Here is a 14,747-nt window from a genome sequence, read left to right as displayed (position 1 = left end):
GTAAGAACTGGGACAGCATTCAAGGTGCCAGAGACAGCACTTTGATGCTGGCTAAAGAGGCAGAGCTGAAAGTCCTCCACCATGGGCCAGAATGTTCTACTCCTTAGAATTAGAATCGGACTCCAGAGGAGTACTGTAAGACAGGCCTGGGAAGACAACAGACCCAACGTCACATTTATAGCACTTCCCTAAGCCACTCATCGCAATCGTCTATACCAAACTACAGTTTCAGAAAGAACAATGCAAATGCTATGAGTAATCGTAAAAGGAAATCAGAATGACGATTTATGTAGAGATGCCACAAGAAGAAGACATAATGTGGGCAGGGTAGACACTAAAAACGATGATAACGTGAAGCAGGTTAAAAACTGCGACTGAATCTCCTTACAACTTAGAAATCAAAAAGGGAGCAAGTCGGGAAGGAAACATAACCAATGTGAAGCCTAAACGTAAAGAAGAAACATAATGGTCAAGATACTGTCACAAGACCACAGGGCTGAAAAGAAAACAGCTTTCCCCAGTGTCTAGAAAAAGCTGGATGGCTTTTTCCACTGTGTCAGCACTGCACTGAAGGGAAGATCAAGAGGAAGTGAGCAATAATTTAAAATACATTAAGATATAAAACTTTGAGAAGGGGTCAGCACTGTGGCGAAGCGGGTAAAGCTGCTGTTTGCAGTGCTGGCATCCCAGATGGGTGTCAGTTCTAGTCCTGACTGCTCCACTTCCAATCCAGCTCTCTGCTGTAGCCTGGGCAAGAAGTGGAAGATGGCCCAAGTCCTTGGGCCCCTGCACCTACATGGGAGACCTGGAGGAAGCTCCTGGCTCCTGGTTTCAGACTGCATAGGTCTGGCCATTGTGGTCAGTTGGGGAGTGAACCAGCGGATGGAAGACCTCTCTTCTCTCTTCTCTCTCCCTCTCCCTCTCCCTCTCCCTCTCCCTCTCCCTCTCCCTCTCCCTCTCCCTCTCCCTTTGCCTCTCCCTCTTCCTCTCTCTCTCTCTCCCCTCTCTCTGCCTCTCCTTCTCTGTGTAACTCAGACTTTCAAATAAATAAATAAATCTTAAAAAAACTTTGAGGAAAGAATCTTAAGAAGACACAAATAAACAGAGAGACATCACATGATCATGGTTTGGAAAGATTATTACTGTAAAAGTGCCCATACGAGTCACCATCATAAACAGAATCAATGAAATTCTTATCAAAAAGCAAATAGCATTCATTCTTCACAGAAACAGAAAAATCAATCCTAAAATTCACATGCAGCCACAAAAGACCCTGAAGAAGCAAGATAAACTTGGGCAAAATGAACAAAGCTGAAGTCTCTGTTGCAGAAATGCCTTCTTTGTTTTTCTTCTCTCTTATCCTGAAGAGATGCAGCTACATAAAGTCTGTGTATGTCCTGTAACTACGGATGGTCAAGCATGTTTGTTTAAATCAAGTAAGCCAAGGGATGATGCAATATGCCTGGAAAGCATTTCTTCCCCACAGGACGTGCACACCAGGCCTGTGATATGATTGCAAGGGCTTGAGGGAGAACGGCAAGATCATGACTCCAAGTGACACCATCATCAGCCTAGTCCCAAAGCATCTCTAATTAGGCAAAACAGAATCTGAAATCCGTCAGCACGGAGAATCTCCATCAACTATAATACCCTCTTTGTGTGCTCTTGCTCCTTCTAATTGTGAATATTTCTCTTAAGACAATGAACAAAGCAGATACAGTAAAAGAGAACAGGCGAGAGAGAATGAGAGTGAGAGAGATGAAAGTGACAGCAGCCACACAGAGTGGCATTGAAAGGAGAGAAAGACAAACACATTCTCTATTCAAGTGGTCACAGATCCATTCAGGGGATGCCAAACAACCTCAAAGGTAACATTCACTACCAACAGAGGGGAGGGGTGGAGAAAGCGCAGAGCCAGCGAAGGAGCCGAGGTGGCTCTTTTGGGGGGAGGTAAGGGAATAAATCCCAGGAAGAAAATAATAAAAGCAGCTTGGTGAGTCTCTCATCTGAGGTTCATTTCCATTAACTTCCTGCATTCTCATAATTTTTCAGTCTTTAACATTCTGCTATAAAAGCACATACTCTGATGACCCTAATGTGAGCTATGCCTGAAATCCATTTTGTTTCTAAAATACAGTTCTCTATTTACTTAAGTTCGACTCTTATAAAATTTTTACATTAATTCGTACAAACCTACAAACCGATTCCTGTCCTGTACCCTCCATAATCGGCAGCTGAGAGAGGTCCCTCAATATCCCTCACGTCTGAAATCTTACTGCCACCTATTGTTAATTCCCAGGAACTCCAACAAAATGAAGTGGGGGAAAAATGGGCAACAGTGGGCAGCAGACATGGGAAGGAAACAGATCAAAGACAGAGCTGGAGTAGAAGAAATTAATCCTTGACAAGTTACTCATCATGCCTCTGAATCTGACACTGCATTTTAGCATTATGAGGATGAGATGGATAAAAAGGTATTGGCACAGTTATGCAGAAATCAAAGAAGTGAGACTTCACTTTAAAAATCAGTCTTTGCGATACAGTGGACTATCCATTTGCAAAAAATAGGGGGTAGAAGGAGAGAAAAGCCATATTATTCCATAACCCAACCAAGAGCGAGCTGGTGTAGAGCAGCCTCCAGAAACACTTGTGATTGCAGGAGCCCTAGCTTCTGTGTAGACATAATCATCTGCTGTCTCTGAAGGAGGTAATTTCTGTTAAGCATAAGTTGAAACATGAGGCTCTAGACCAGAAAGGCAAATCATCGTGGGTGCCATGTTTAGTGTGAGAACACGAAGCCTACAAGAAAGGCTCCCAGCTTGGCATCTACCACATTGACTCGGTGGTACCTGATTGCTGGGTAAGTGCTTGCCTGCCCCTGATTATTTTTATAAAATCAAAATATGGACTTCTGCATCCAGTTCTAAAAAGTGGAAGAAAAAATGTAGATGGGGCTGAAAGCTGTTATGGCATACCTCCTGAAGACAACCATAATACACCCCAGAAGTTCATGTGCATGACACTGGGAGAGAGAAGTAGTCCAAGTGGTGCCTGTCTTCTTCAACTCCTCTGTGGGCAAGGACAGGAGGGTATCCCAGTGGTAAATCATATACAACACAATCAGAAGGGGCGCTCAGTGAGCAAATGACAAAACGAATACAAACAAATCACGGTAATATTGAAAACCAGCAGTGAAAATGGTTTCCACAGACTATCTCCGAGAATAATTTAATTCATTCACTGGTTTAATATTAATCACTGCCATGGGGCAGGTGTTGTGGTGGTGCAGTGGTTAAGCCACCACTTGAGTCACCAACATCCCATATTGGACTGCATGGCTCGAGTCCAGGCTACTCCACACTTCTGACCCAAAGCCCTGCTAACATACTTGGGAGGCAACAAATGATAGCCCGAATACTTGAGTTCCTGCCACCCATGTGGGAGACCCAGATGGATTTCCTGCTTCCTGGTTTCAGCCCTGTGTACCCCAGCTGTTGCAGGCATTTGGAAAATTACCCAGTAGGAGGAAGAGGCAGAAGATTTCTCTCCTGTCATTGTCCTTTTCAAATAAATAAGTAAACTAGTCTTTAATTAAAAACAAATCATTGCTGTGTACCGAACTCCATTCCTGAAGTTGGCAGGGATGCTTAGCTTATCACATTCCCTTATCACTTTCAAGGTGATTCTGTGAAAGTTATGGTGTGAGACTAATATCATCAAGCAGAGTATTAGAGAAAACTGTCAACGTCTGTTGTTCTTATGCATAGTGATTAGCACAGAAAAGTTAGAAAAAGGGAAAATGTGATCTTCATCTCCCCAGATTCCAAATAGTTTCTCCATGTTGCAGAGCTGTGGCCTCGGGGGAGGGGGGGTCTCCCAAAATACTCCACAGAAGTTGCACATCCTGTGTAAGTCTGCATGACATCAGCACCCCTTAGGTCATGCATGAACATCCTGAGACACAGGCCAGTACCCCACCGAGCTAGAATTCATGGCAAATGTTTTTTGAAAGATTTCAAAAAGACCACCCATTCATACATTAGGTCTGTTTAATCACATTATTCACATAACCCAGATAGACTGAGAAAGCAAGAATTTTGGTCACAGTTTCAAAAAGTCGCAAACAGGCTGATACGCTGTTTTGGAGGTGAGTGTGTGTGGGACGTGGTTGAAACCTTGAAACACACGTCTGGACATGAAAGCCCTGGGGTCTGAAGAAATAGTGCAAATGGGACGAGGGGTGGGGGCAGGACCCAGAGCTCAGAAGCACAGCCTTGCTCTCCGTGCTCTTCCTCCCCTGCGTTCCCTGAGGCTCCGCCTCTCTGCACAGGTGGGTGGAACGAAAGAGGCAAGGGGCAGGGCAGTTGTGAGCTCACTGCTGAGTGACAGAGGAGGCAGGGAGTAGGGTGATCTTTGAAGGGTGAGTCTCAGGGACAGTGGTCGGAAGAGCAGATTTGCATGCAGGTACGTTACGTTTCAGGACGACGTAACAAAGTCACAAGCATAAACTAGGGTATCCTCTCTGATGGACAGAATTCAAAAAACTATCTAGCTCTGGCCGGTGCCGTGGCTTAACAGGCTAATCCTCTGCCTTGCGGCGCCGGCACACCGGGTTCTAGTCCCGGTTGGGGCGCCGGATTCTATCCCGGTTGCCCCTCTTCCAGGCCAGCTCTCTGCTATGGCCCGGGAGTGCAGTGGAGGATGGCCCAAGTGCTTGGGCCCTGCACCCCATGGGAGACCAGGAGAAGCACCTGGCTCCTGGCTTCGGATCAGCAAGATGCGCCGGCCGCAGTGGCCATTGGAGGGTGAACCAACGGCAAAAAGGAAGACCTTTCTCTCTGTCTCTCTCTCTCTCACTATCCACTCTGCCTGTAAAAAAAAAAAAAAAAAAAAAAAAAAAAAAAAAAATCTAGCTCTGACCCTGACAGGCATCCTTACTGATAGTGATTCAATCCATGAGAAAGCAAAGCTGCTTCCCATGTGCCCTTCTGCTGCCCAAACCCGCTATGGAACCTAGTGACAGGGGACACATCCGGAGGGACCTGGGTTCCACAGAGTGGGGATTCTCTAGGAAAGAACGACTGAGAGATGACTTAGCCTTGGATATTTGCTCCTTTTCACAACGGAAGGAAAAGCATGGTCAGGGTCCTCATGAACAGTGCCCACTTCGCTGAAAGGATGGACATTTTTTCAGTGAGTTCTAGGGCATTGATTATTATTCCTGATAAAATCTTAACCCATGTGCTAGAAAAACTCTCTTTGCAGGGCAGGCATGGTGGCACAAAGCGTTAGGCTCTATCTGGACACCAGCATCCCATATCAGAGTGCCTGGGACTGAATCCCACCTCTGCCTCTGATCTAGCTTCCTGCTAATGAGCACCCTGGGAGGCAGCAGGAGATGGCTCAGGTGCTATGTCCCTGCCACCCATGTGGGAGACCCAGATGGAGTTCCAGGCTCCAGACTTCAGCCTGGCCAAGCCTGGCTGTTGCAGGCTTTTGGGGGAGAGAACCAGTAGATGAAATCACTCTTGCTCCCTCACTCTCACTCTCTCTCTCTCTCCCTCTATGTCTGTCATTCTTTCAAACAAATATAAACAAACTTTTAAACCAACCCTCTTTTATAAAGGAAAGAAGACCCATCATTTTGTAGAACTAACATTCCTTACATTGATGTCCATTTATTTTAGCTTGGATATTGGCCATCCAACCTTTTATCCCTACTCCCTTTACCAAGCTGATGAGATTTCAACATCAAACTTTTAACAGGCAGAGTAAGCATTTGGCCCAGCCATTATGAACCTGGTTTAGGATGCCTGAACACCACATTGGAGCGTGCAGGTTTGATCCCTGCCTCTGGCACCTGATTCTACTTTTCTGCTGATGTAGGCCCTTGGAGGAAGCAGTAATGGCTCAAATAATTGGGTTCCTGCTGCTCAGACAGGAGACGTGGATTGAGTTCCTGGCTTCCTGCTTTAGCATTCTTGCCACTGTGGACGTCTGGTGAGTAAACTAGCCAAAGTGAGCTGCATGTGTGTGTGTCTTTTCCTGTCTCTTGGCTTTCAAATATCTTTTTTTTTTCAAATAGTACCATAAGACCTTCACAGAAAATTCACTTCTTGGAGTAGGAAAGAGTCAATCAACTATCCAAAAATGCATGGCTATGGGACCCTGCCTCCAGCATGTGGTTTTCCCCAGGGAACACATGGAAGGCTGCACACACATGTCCCCACTTCCAGCACAGCCAGTGCAAACAGGCTGTCCCTATACTGGCAATAACAGCACTTTAGCTGCTGAGTGCAGAAGGAGATGAAATTCTCGTTTGCCTGTCCTAGATGCCATTGGAGTGATTTTGTCACAAGGACCTCTGTTGTCTCCTTACTGGCTTTCCTTTGGTCCCTAAAGCAGAATCTGTTGGAAGATAGGACAAATCTCTTCTGTATTGTTTTTAAAGGAAACCAATGATTCCCCAAGAGTGTCTTTCTACCACTCCCGGCCTGTCTGGTCACTCAGGAAGAAATACTGCCCCCAAACTTCCCACAGCTCTGGGTTTAGCTGTCTCCTTTTGTTGGAAATCCCTAGGAAGTTGCAGGATTCTGTTCCATCCATAAACGTTCGCTAGTTCATGGTTTTCCACACACCTAGTCATCTTCCTCTCCATCCAAAGAACACCAGAAACCTCTTCAAAGCTAAACTGCACTGACAGAATCCACGCTATTCAGAAAAAATACTTGAGGCACTTCTCACTGCATAGGCTTCTGGATGCACTTGTTCCTGGGTACCCACCCTATCACCATGCTCATCAACAGTGACTACAACTTTCTACATGTACATAGTTATGTTCCATTCTCTGATTTGTGATACAACATCTCTTCAAGTCAAGGATTCAAATGCATCTTTGTTATTTTGTGAGTGTGAATTCCCTAAATCAAATATATCCAGTTTGGAAGTTTGGAATATGTGAGTAGGCCCCACAGCCTAACAAAAAATGTCAACATTTAAAATATTATGTTGTCATCATTGTTATGTCACTAGCACTTGGTTAATAGTGACACCAATAGACACATATCTATTTTGGTTTGATGGAGTACCTTTTCTTTCATATCTGAATTTATCCATTCACCCTAAAAACATGCTTTTGTTTTTAAAATATTTTGTTTATTCATTTGAAAGTCAGAGTTATAGAGAGGGAAGTAAAGACAGAGAGATCTTCCATCTGCTGGTTCACTCCTCAGATGGCCACATGGCTGGGGCTGGGCCAGGCCAAAGCTAAGGATCCAGGAGCTTCTTCAGGATCTCCCACGTGGGTGTAGGGGCCCAAGTACTTGGACCATCCTCTGCTGCATTTCCCAGGCCATCAGCAGGGAGCTGAATCAAAAGTGAAGCAGCTAGAATACCAACTGGGGCCCATATGTGCTGCTGGCATTGCAGGCAGCAGGCAGCCCGCCTTGTCACAACGCAGGCCACTCCTCCACAGCAGGTACGGTGCAAAGGGCTGGGAATGCAGAGGAGTGCTACATGGTTTGGCAATCTAAGGAGCTCACATGCTCTAAAGAAGGGTCCAAGCAACTTTGCCTCACACTCAAAAGATTCCTGAAGTGTGAGCAGGAAAGGCTGCCAGTTTTTACAAATGAGAACAAGAGAGCCGCCTCACAGTAATCATATCTTCTCATTCCGTAATCATTGGCAGAACTTGGAACTCATGGAAATGGCAGGCCAGCATTTTCTGGCACCATTTTAAATAAAATAGATGTTTAATATTAAAGCGTGTTTAACTTGGCAAGTTTTTTTTTTTTTTTTTCTCTCAGTGTCAGTCAAAATAAGATCTGGTGCAAGGGGAATTTTATCCTGGCTCTTTCACTAACTGAACTTGGAAATGTGACTCCGTTTTCCCCAAGTGGTTTAGAGCCTCCAGATGCATAACTGTTTGAGGACCAACTAGAATAAGAACCAAGAAAAACTGATAACTATTTTGCACACAAATACAGTGTTATCGTGTGCTTGGGTAAATAGAGAAAGTAACAAGCTGAGGTAAGGCCAGGAGAAAAAAAAACGAGAAGGAAGTTACAGATCAATCCACATTTTTTTCCCATCCGGAGTGATTATCCAGAGCAAGCAAGATTGAGACCAGTCAAAAGTAAGCAGGGATGGGACCCAAATATCTTAGTGAAACAGATGCCAGGAACTATCTGTATACAGAAAGCACTGACTTCATCTCTGAGATACAGTCCAGCAAAGCCTGCATCCCACTAAGAAGATTAATTTTCTCCCTCTTATCTGATTGTGATGCTCAAGGTGTATTTCCACAACCCAAGTCATTGCTCAATAGTCTGTCTCCCTGCTCAGAACCTGAAGCTTTACCAATAAGCACAACTGCCCTTTTCATTAGGGCCAGGCCATAACCTACTGCTGCCCGAAGAACTGAGTTAAGGACATAGTTGAGGACTGGAAAGCCATGAAGCTGCGTTACGTAGGCTCAGTCCTGAACATCTGAGTTTTTGGAAGGGGGAGGGCTTGGAGGCTATCACTGTATCACTTCTTGATTCGGGGATGCAGAATGGTGGGCAATGTCAGAGGGTCAGCTTTTTGGTTTAAAGCATTATTTTGTGTCTTGGATATCATAAAGTAATTTCTCAGTTGTACAATTTTCCTTAAGCACACTTCAGGTAGAGTGATAGGAAACTGTCACTGAGGGTCTTCAATTATCTGAGAGGTATTTCTAGCTATACAATGAGGAAAACAGCACAGAGCTGTATAAGATATGCACAAAAAACCTTAAGGAACAAGTTTTTTTTTTTTTTTTTAAAAAATCTGAGGCCATATTCATTAGTTTTTAAAATATTATTTTCAAATAAAAATTAAAAAGTGGAAATGTAAAAGAAATAGCAAATTATATTTTCTCACATTTCCAGAGCACTCTGTGCATATACCCACATATTCCAATTGGGAGCGTTAATAATTGGTTTACATAATATTCCCCCTTTACATATAAACTTTACAAGGGCAATAACATTTCTCATTTAGTTGGTACTGAAGAGGCTTAATATAGATTTGTTTAATAAACGATGGACTGAATGGCTTAGCCTGCTTCTTAGAATCCAAATAAAATCATCAATCAGATCTTTTACATATTATAGTTCAATCTTTGATGACACTATCCTCTGTTGTAGACAGACAGGCTCTCCCAGTCATAAAAATCCGCTAGCTCTGCTTAGCCAATCAGGCAGCAGATACCCTCCCAGATGCTGTCCTCGGGGAGCTGAATGTCTGCCCCCAGGCGACTGGCTCACTGTCTCTCCAGTGTCTTAGTCTGGTGACAAGAGTCTGTCTTTCCTTGTGTGACCATCCTTCATCATATTTCTTCCAGACTTACGGCTTGGAAATACTGACAAGCAGTGCATCTCTTTTAGACAATTTGGGAGTTTCTCATCACCAACCACATCTTATACCTGAGAAAGATTATTGTGGTTCAAAAACAAAGGCAATATCTCCCACCCCCTTCACCTACTTGCTCTGAACCCCTATGACTCGAGGTGAATCTCTTCTTTTCTCAAAGATAACATGGAGAGAACACGAGGGTACGTCAAAAACTTCGTGTAAAAATGGAATTAAAAGATAAGCTTATTGGGGCCAGTGCTGTGGCGTAGGGGTAAAGGTGCTGCCTGCAGTGCCAGCATCCCATATGGGTGCCGGTTCAAGTCCCGGCTGCTCCACTTCTGATTCAGCTCTCTGCTATGGCCTGGAAAAGCAGTGGAAGATGGCCCAAGCACTTGGGCCCCTGCACCCACATGGGAGACCCGGAAGAAGCTCCTGGCTCCTGGCTTCAGATTGGCACAGCTCCGGCTGTTATAACCATCTGGGGAGTGAACCACTGGATGGAAGACCTCTCTCTCTTCCTCTCTCTCTCTCTCGATCTGTCTCTCTGCCACGCTGCCATTCAAATAAATAAATATTTTTTTAAAAAACAGATAAGCTTATTTTTGCACAAAGATGTTTGAAATCCACGCATTTTTTTTTTTAATATCATGCAACGTCTATGAGTTTTTTTGAAGCTCCCTCTAGGGTTTCAATTCCATTTTTCCACAAATATTTTTGAAGCCTTAACATACACCAGAGTTTTCATTCAGTACCTGTTTTCTTATCTCACGGACTTTAACTTGGCAATGTTATTTATTACAACTCAAATAAGCTCTGCCCACTAGCGTGCAACTTAATTCTCTCCTTATTAATCTTTTGCCAACATGAATTATAGTCCTGCCACTACTAGTGGCAGTGCAGTGAAGGATAAGCACAAGTGTGTTTCCAGAATCATGTTATCTTAAATAGAATTCTCTCACATATTGAAAATACATGTTTTCCTTTAAGACAAATTTATTATGGCCCTACTAGTAATTATGTGGGTTAATCACCTCCCACCAATTTATTCAAAATCAGCTCTTAAAGATTTGACTGTGTTCACGGGTTATGAAGACACCTGACAACATACTGCTTGCACAGGTTCTGTAGGACCTCTGTATAAATAGGCATATGGACCCCTGAAAAACAATCAGGATTCTAAATGCAAACCTATCAATGCAATCTGCTCCAATAATGACAAAAATCGCATTCACCCTGCTGGTTTCATTCCTCTTTCTCTTCCTGAAGGAAGGAGGGCAATGGATTTAAGACATTAAAGTTTAAAACTTTGAGAAAGCCCAGAGCAGACCCAAGGAGGTGGGGCCAGTTAGAATTAGGGGGAAGGCATGGCCGGTGCCGCGGCTCACTAGGCTAATCCTCCAGCATCCCATATGGGCGCCAGGTTCTAGTCACGGTTGCCCCTCTTCCAGTCCAGCTCTCTGCTGTGGCCCAGGAGGACAGTGGAGGATGACCCAAGTGCTTGGGCCCTGCATCCACATGGGAGACCAGGAGCAAGCACTTGGCTCCTGGCTTCAGATCAGCGCAGTGCACCGGCCGTAGCGGCCATTTGGGGGGTGAACCAATGGAAAAGGAAGACCTTTCTCCCTGTCTAACTCTACTTACCAAAAAAAAAAAAAAGAATTAGGGGGAAGGCAGAGAGAAGGGCTGGCTGGAGCCAAGCAGTGCCAGTTTCATGAAGCGTGCCTTAGTTGTATTCCTTCCATCTCTCATTTCAGTTTTTTAAAAATAGCTCTTCTCAGAAATTTCTCTCTTATCTACCTTTTCACACAATCAATTTTAAAAGAATTTTCTTCTTGGCTTTGTTTACTTTATTCTCCTTTTCATCGATTTCTATCTGTTTATTTTTCTCCCTTCTTGTTTCTTTTCTTTTTTTTTTTTTTTTTTTTTTTTTTTTGGACAGGCAGAGTGGACAGTGAGAGAGAGAGACAGAGAGAAAGGTCTTCCTTTGCCGTTGGTTCACCCTTCAATGGCCGCTGCGGCCGGCACACTGTGGCTGGCGCACCGCAGTGATCCGAAGCCAGGAGCCAAGTGCTTCTCCTGGTCTCCCATGGGGCAACCGGGACAGAATCCAGCACCCCGACCAGGACTAGAATCTGGTGTGCCAGCGCCACAAGGTGGAGGATTAGCCTGTTGATCCACGGCGCCGACCCCCTTCTTGTTTCATTTTTTACTCTGAGATTCTTTTCTGAATTTATCAAACTTAACACTTTGTTTATTTTTATGTAATCATTTTTCCCCTCAATAAATAAATATACTCATCAATGTTCTGTGACTCACACTTTAGCAGTGTCTTGAAAATGTTGATAAATAGTATTTTCAATTCTAAGAGTTAAAAATTTTTCTTTTAATGTCTGTTCTTATTGTCAACAGGATGTGAAAATTTAACTTTTCCTATCTCCAAGTTGACTGGTTTTAAAGCTGAAAGCACCAAATGCCAACCATGCTATCATAATTCTCCATGACCTTTCTGTGGATAGATCCTTAAATATTCCAGCTGCGAAGGAAAAGGCTGTAATACTGAGTAAATTTGAATCTGCATACATACTCTGCAACAGAGAAGCACACATGTACCAGATGTTTGCTGCAGTTCTAAAAATCATAAAATAGGCACCATGGGACGGGTGGCCCTGCCCCCCACCCCAAGGCACCTGAACCCCTGTGGGAGACCCCTGTGAGGGTAGGAGCTGGGAGGGTGAGAACACAGCAACACAGGTCTTGCTCTTCAAGAAACAAACAAAAATAGAATCATAAAATAGTCTAAGTCAATATCAAACTGGAGAAACAAAGTATGCCACATTTATGATATAATATTATCTACCAAAAAGGTATTAAAATCCACAAATAACAGCATGAATTTCAACAACATGAAGTTGAAAGAAATGGCAAGTTCCAAAAGTATATGCAATGCATGACACAGGTGGTGAAAAAATTTTAAAAAACAAAAAAGACAAAACATAAGACAATATTATTATTATTATTTTTATTTGACATGTAGAGTTACAGACAGTGAGAGAGAGACAGAGAGAAAGGTCTTCCTTCTGTTGGTTCACTCCCCTAATGGCCACCACGGCCAGTACTACACCGATCCGAAGCCAGGAGCCAGAAACTTCCTCCTGGTCTCCCATGTGGGTGCAGGGCCCAAGCACTTGGGCCATCCTCCACTGCCCTCCTGGGCCACAGCAGAGAGCTGGACTGGAAGAGGAGCAACCGGGACAGAATCCAGCACCCCAACCGGGACTAGAACCTGGGGTGCCAGCACCGCAGGCTGAGGATTAGCCAAGTGAGCCACAGCGCTGGCCACAATATTATTATTATTATTATTATTATGCTACCTATGTCGTTTATGAATTAAAAGGAAGACCTAATGTACACATAGTAAAAGATGACAAAATAAGGGTGATTGGAACAAATTTGCCTTCTATTTAATTTTTATACTTATTTGAATTGGGGCATTTTAAATAATATTTAATATTTTTGACTCAATCTTTTTTGCACAGCAAAGAAATTGTTTTAAAATGCTGTTATATTTGCTATGCAGAAAGCTTGCAAATACATATTTAATGTGCATAGATAATACCTCTATATTGAGGATATTTTACTTTACGAATGTTTAAAAGAAACAGAACAAAAATGTACTCTCTGGGGCTCTAGGGCTTTGAGCACACTGCCTTGGCAGGGTTCCCTTTGGGAAAACGTAATTTAGCAGAAAAAAGCACAGAGTCAAAAGTCAAACCAACCTCAATTCCAACCACACCTGCTAACGTGAGCGACCTAAGAAAAAGATTTTAACCCTCTGTGAGCCCCAGTTTACTCATTTGTAAAGCACTGGCTAATAAGAAAACAGAAAGGTGGGAGGGTGGGTGCCAGGGAGGGAGGGAGGTGCCGTGGGAAGCCATGCTCTTCAAACTATATATATGAAATACATGAAATTTGTTACCCTTACATAAATGAAATGTTTTTCAAAGAAAAAAATTAAATTACATTAAATAAATAAAAGTTATTGAAAAGTTAAAGACAAGGAGGACAGGTAGGAGACATTTCATCAATAGTAGCTATTATGACTGTTACTAGATATTTTAATAACTGAGATCATATCAATTTGTGTCAGAAATGATCTCTTTAGGAAATGAAAATACGTTATTTGTAAACAATTAAAGGAAACACACAACAAAAAATTTGAAGAAATAATGGAAGAGTTAACATTAGGTATTTACTTTAGTTTTTATCTTTTTCAAAACAATCATCTTTCATCTTGTGTACTCCATGAGTCTGCCTTGTGCCACAACGTCTAGAGATTCAGCTGCAGAAACTCAAAGTCTAGAGGTGAATATTTGGATGTTATTTTTATTCGTTTTCCAAGTGATTCTGCAGAAGTGTTTTCCTACAAAGAGTCAACTACTCTAGTTCATTTAAGAGATAAAACAGTAATGAGTGACTATGAAAACCAATGTATGCCAATGAAGATTAATTTTAAAAAATCAAGTGAAATATTGACAGACTAACAAAACTCAGATAAAAATTAAGAGTTGATTTCAACACAGTGTTTTAAACACAGTGGCTATTATATGAAGTTGTACATTTATGTGCAATTCTTGGGAAGACCATTTACCATCTTAGAAACAGCCACTTCGTGTACCAAGATATATCAATGTGTTATCTATAGAAAAAGCAGGGCATTGGAAACTAGACAAAAATCACATTCTAACTTTTTGAAAATAGCCTTTATATATACGAACAACGAAAACACTCATCTGGTTTGTCTAAGCTTAACAGCTATTTCTGCAACTAATTAAAACTCTGATTTTCTAAAAGTCCTCCCACAGACTGCCACTTCTTCAGCCATGCCTGGGTGACTGAGTTGCCCTGCTCCCAATCTGCAATTCTGTGCACAAAGGAACTGGAGAAACACCTGAATGGTAAGCAATCAGGAACTAACAACACTGCTGAATTAAAAAAGAAAATCCATAGTAATTCTTTTTCTTTTTCCTTTCTCCTCCTCACACAAAGAAATAAAGGTGATACAGAGAAGCAATTAAAATGAAGTCTCCTTTGGCCCTGGGGGCATCTGAGTAAAACTTCTGCCAATGAAATAATTAGCTCCAGATCTCTAATTTTTCTCCCCTTTGTCACAACAAAATTGCTTCCAATCTTCCTTTACAAACAATTCACCATTTTGCCTCTTCAGCTAATCCTCAATTTCTGAGAATCCAGGCAATCTTGCCGATCCGTCAAAATGGTCACACCGTGTTAGAAAGCTGTTGTTACTATTGAGTAGGACCCCCAGAGGCCCCCGGAAATCAGCCTGATTTTGTGAACCTGTGGAACCTCTGAGA

At 42.8% G+C, this 14,747-nt stretch overlaps 1 protein-coding gene across 2 annotated transcripts in view; it reads right to left on the bottom strand.

Annotated features, from left to right (window-relative positions):
• Positions 1–14,747, bottom strand: part of DGKI (diacylglycerol kinase iota) — a 499,667-nt gene that overhangs the window by 51,937 nt on the left and 432,983 nt on the right. The gene's annotated exons all lie outside the window — the stretch shown is intronic.

This window comes from Lepus europaeus, chromosome 1, assembly GCF_033115175.1.
Source record: "Lepus europaeus isolate LE1 chromosome 1, mLepTim1.pri, whole genome shotgun sequence".
Lineage (NCBI taxonomy): Eukaryota > Metazoa > Chordata > Mammalia > Lagomorpha > Leporidae > Lepus > Lepus europaeus.
This window is presented reverse-complemented; position numbering and strand designations above follow the sequence as displayed.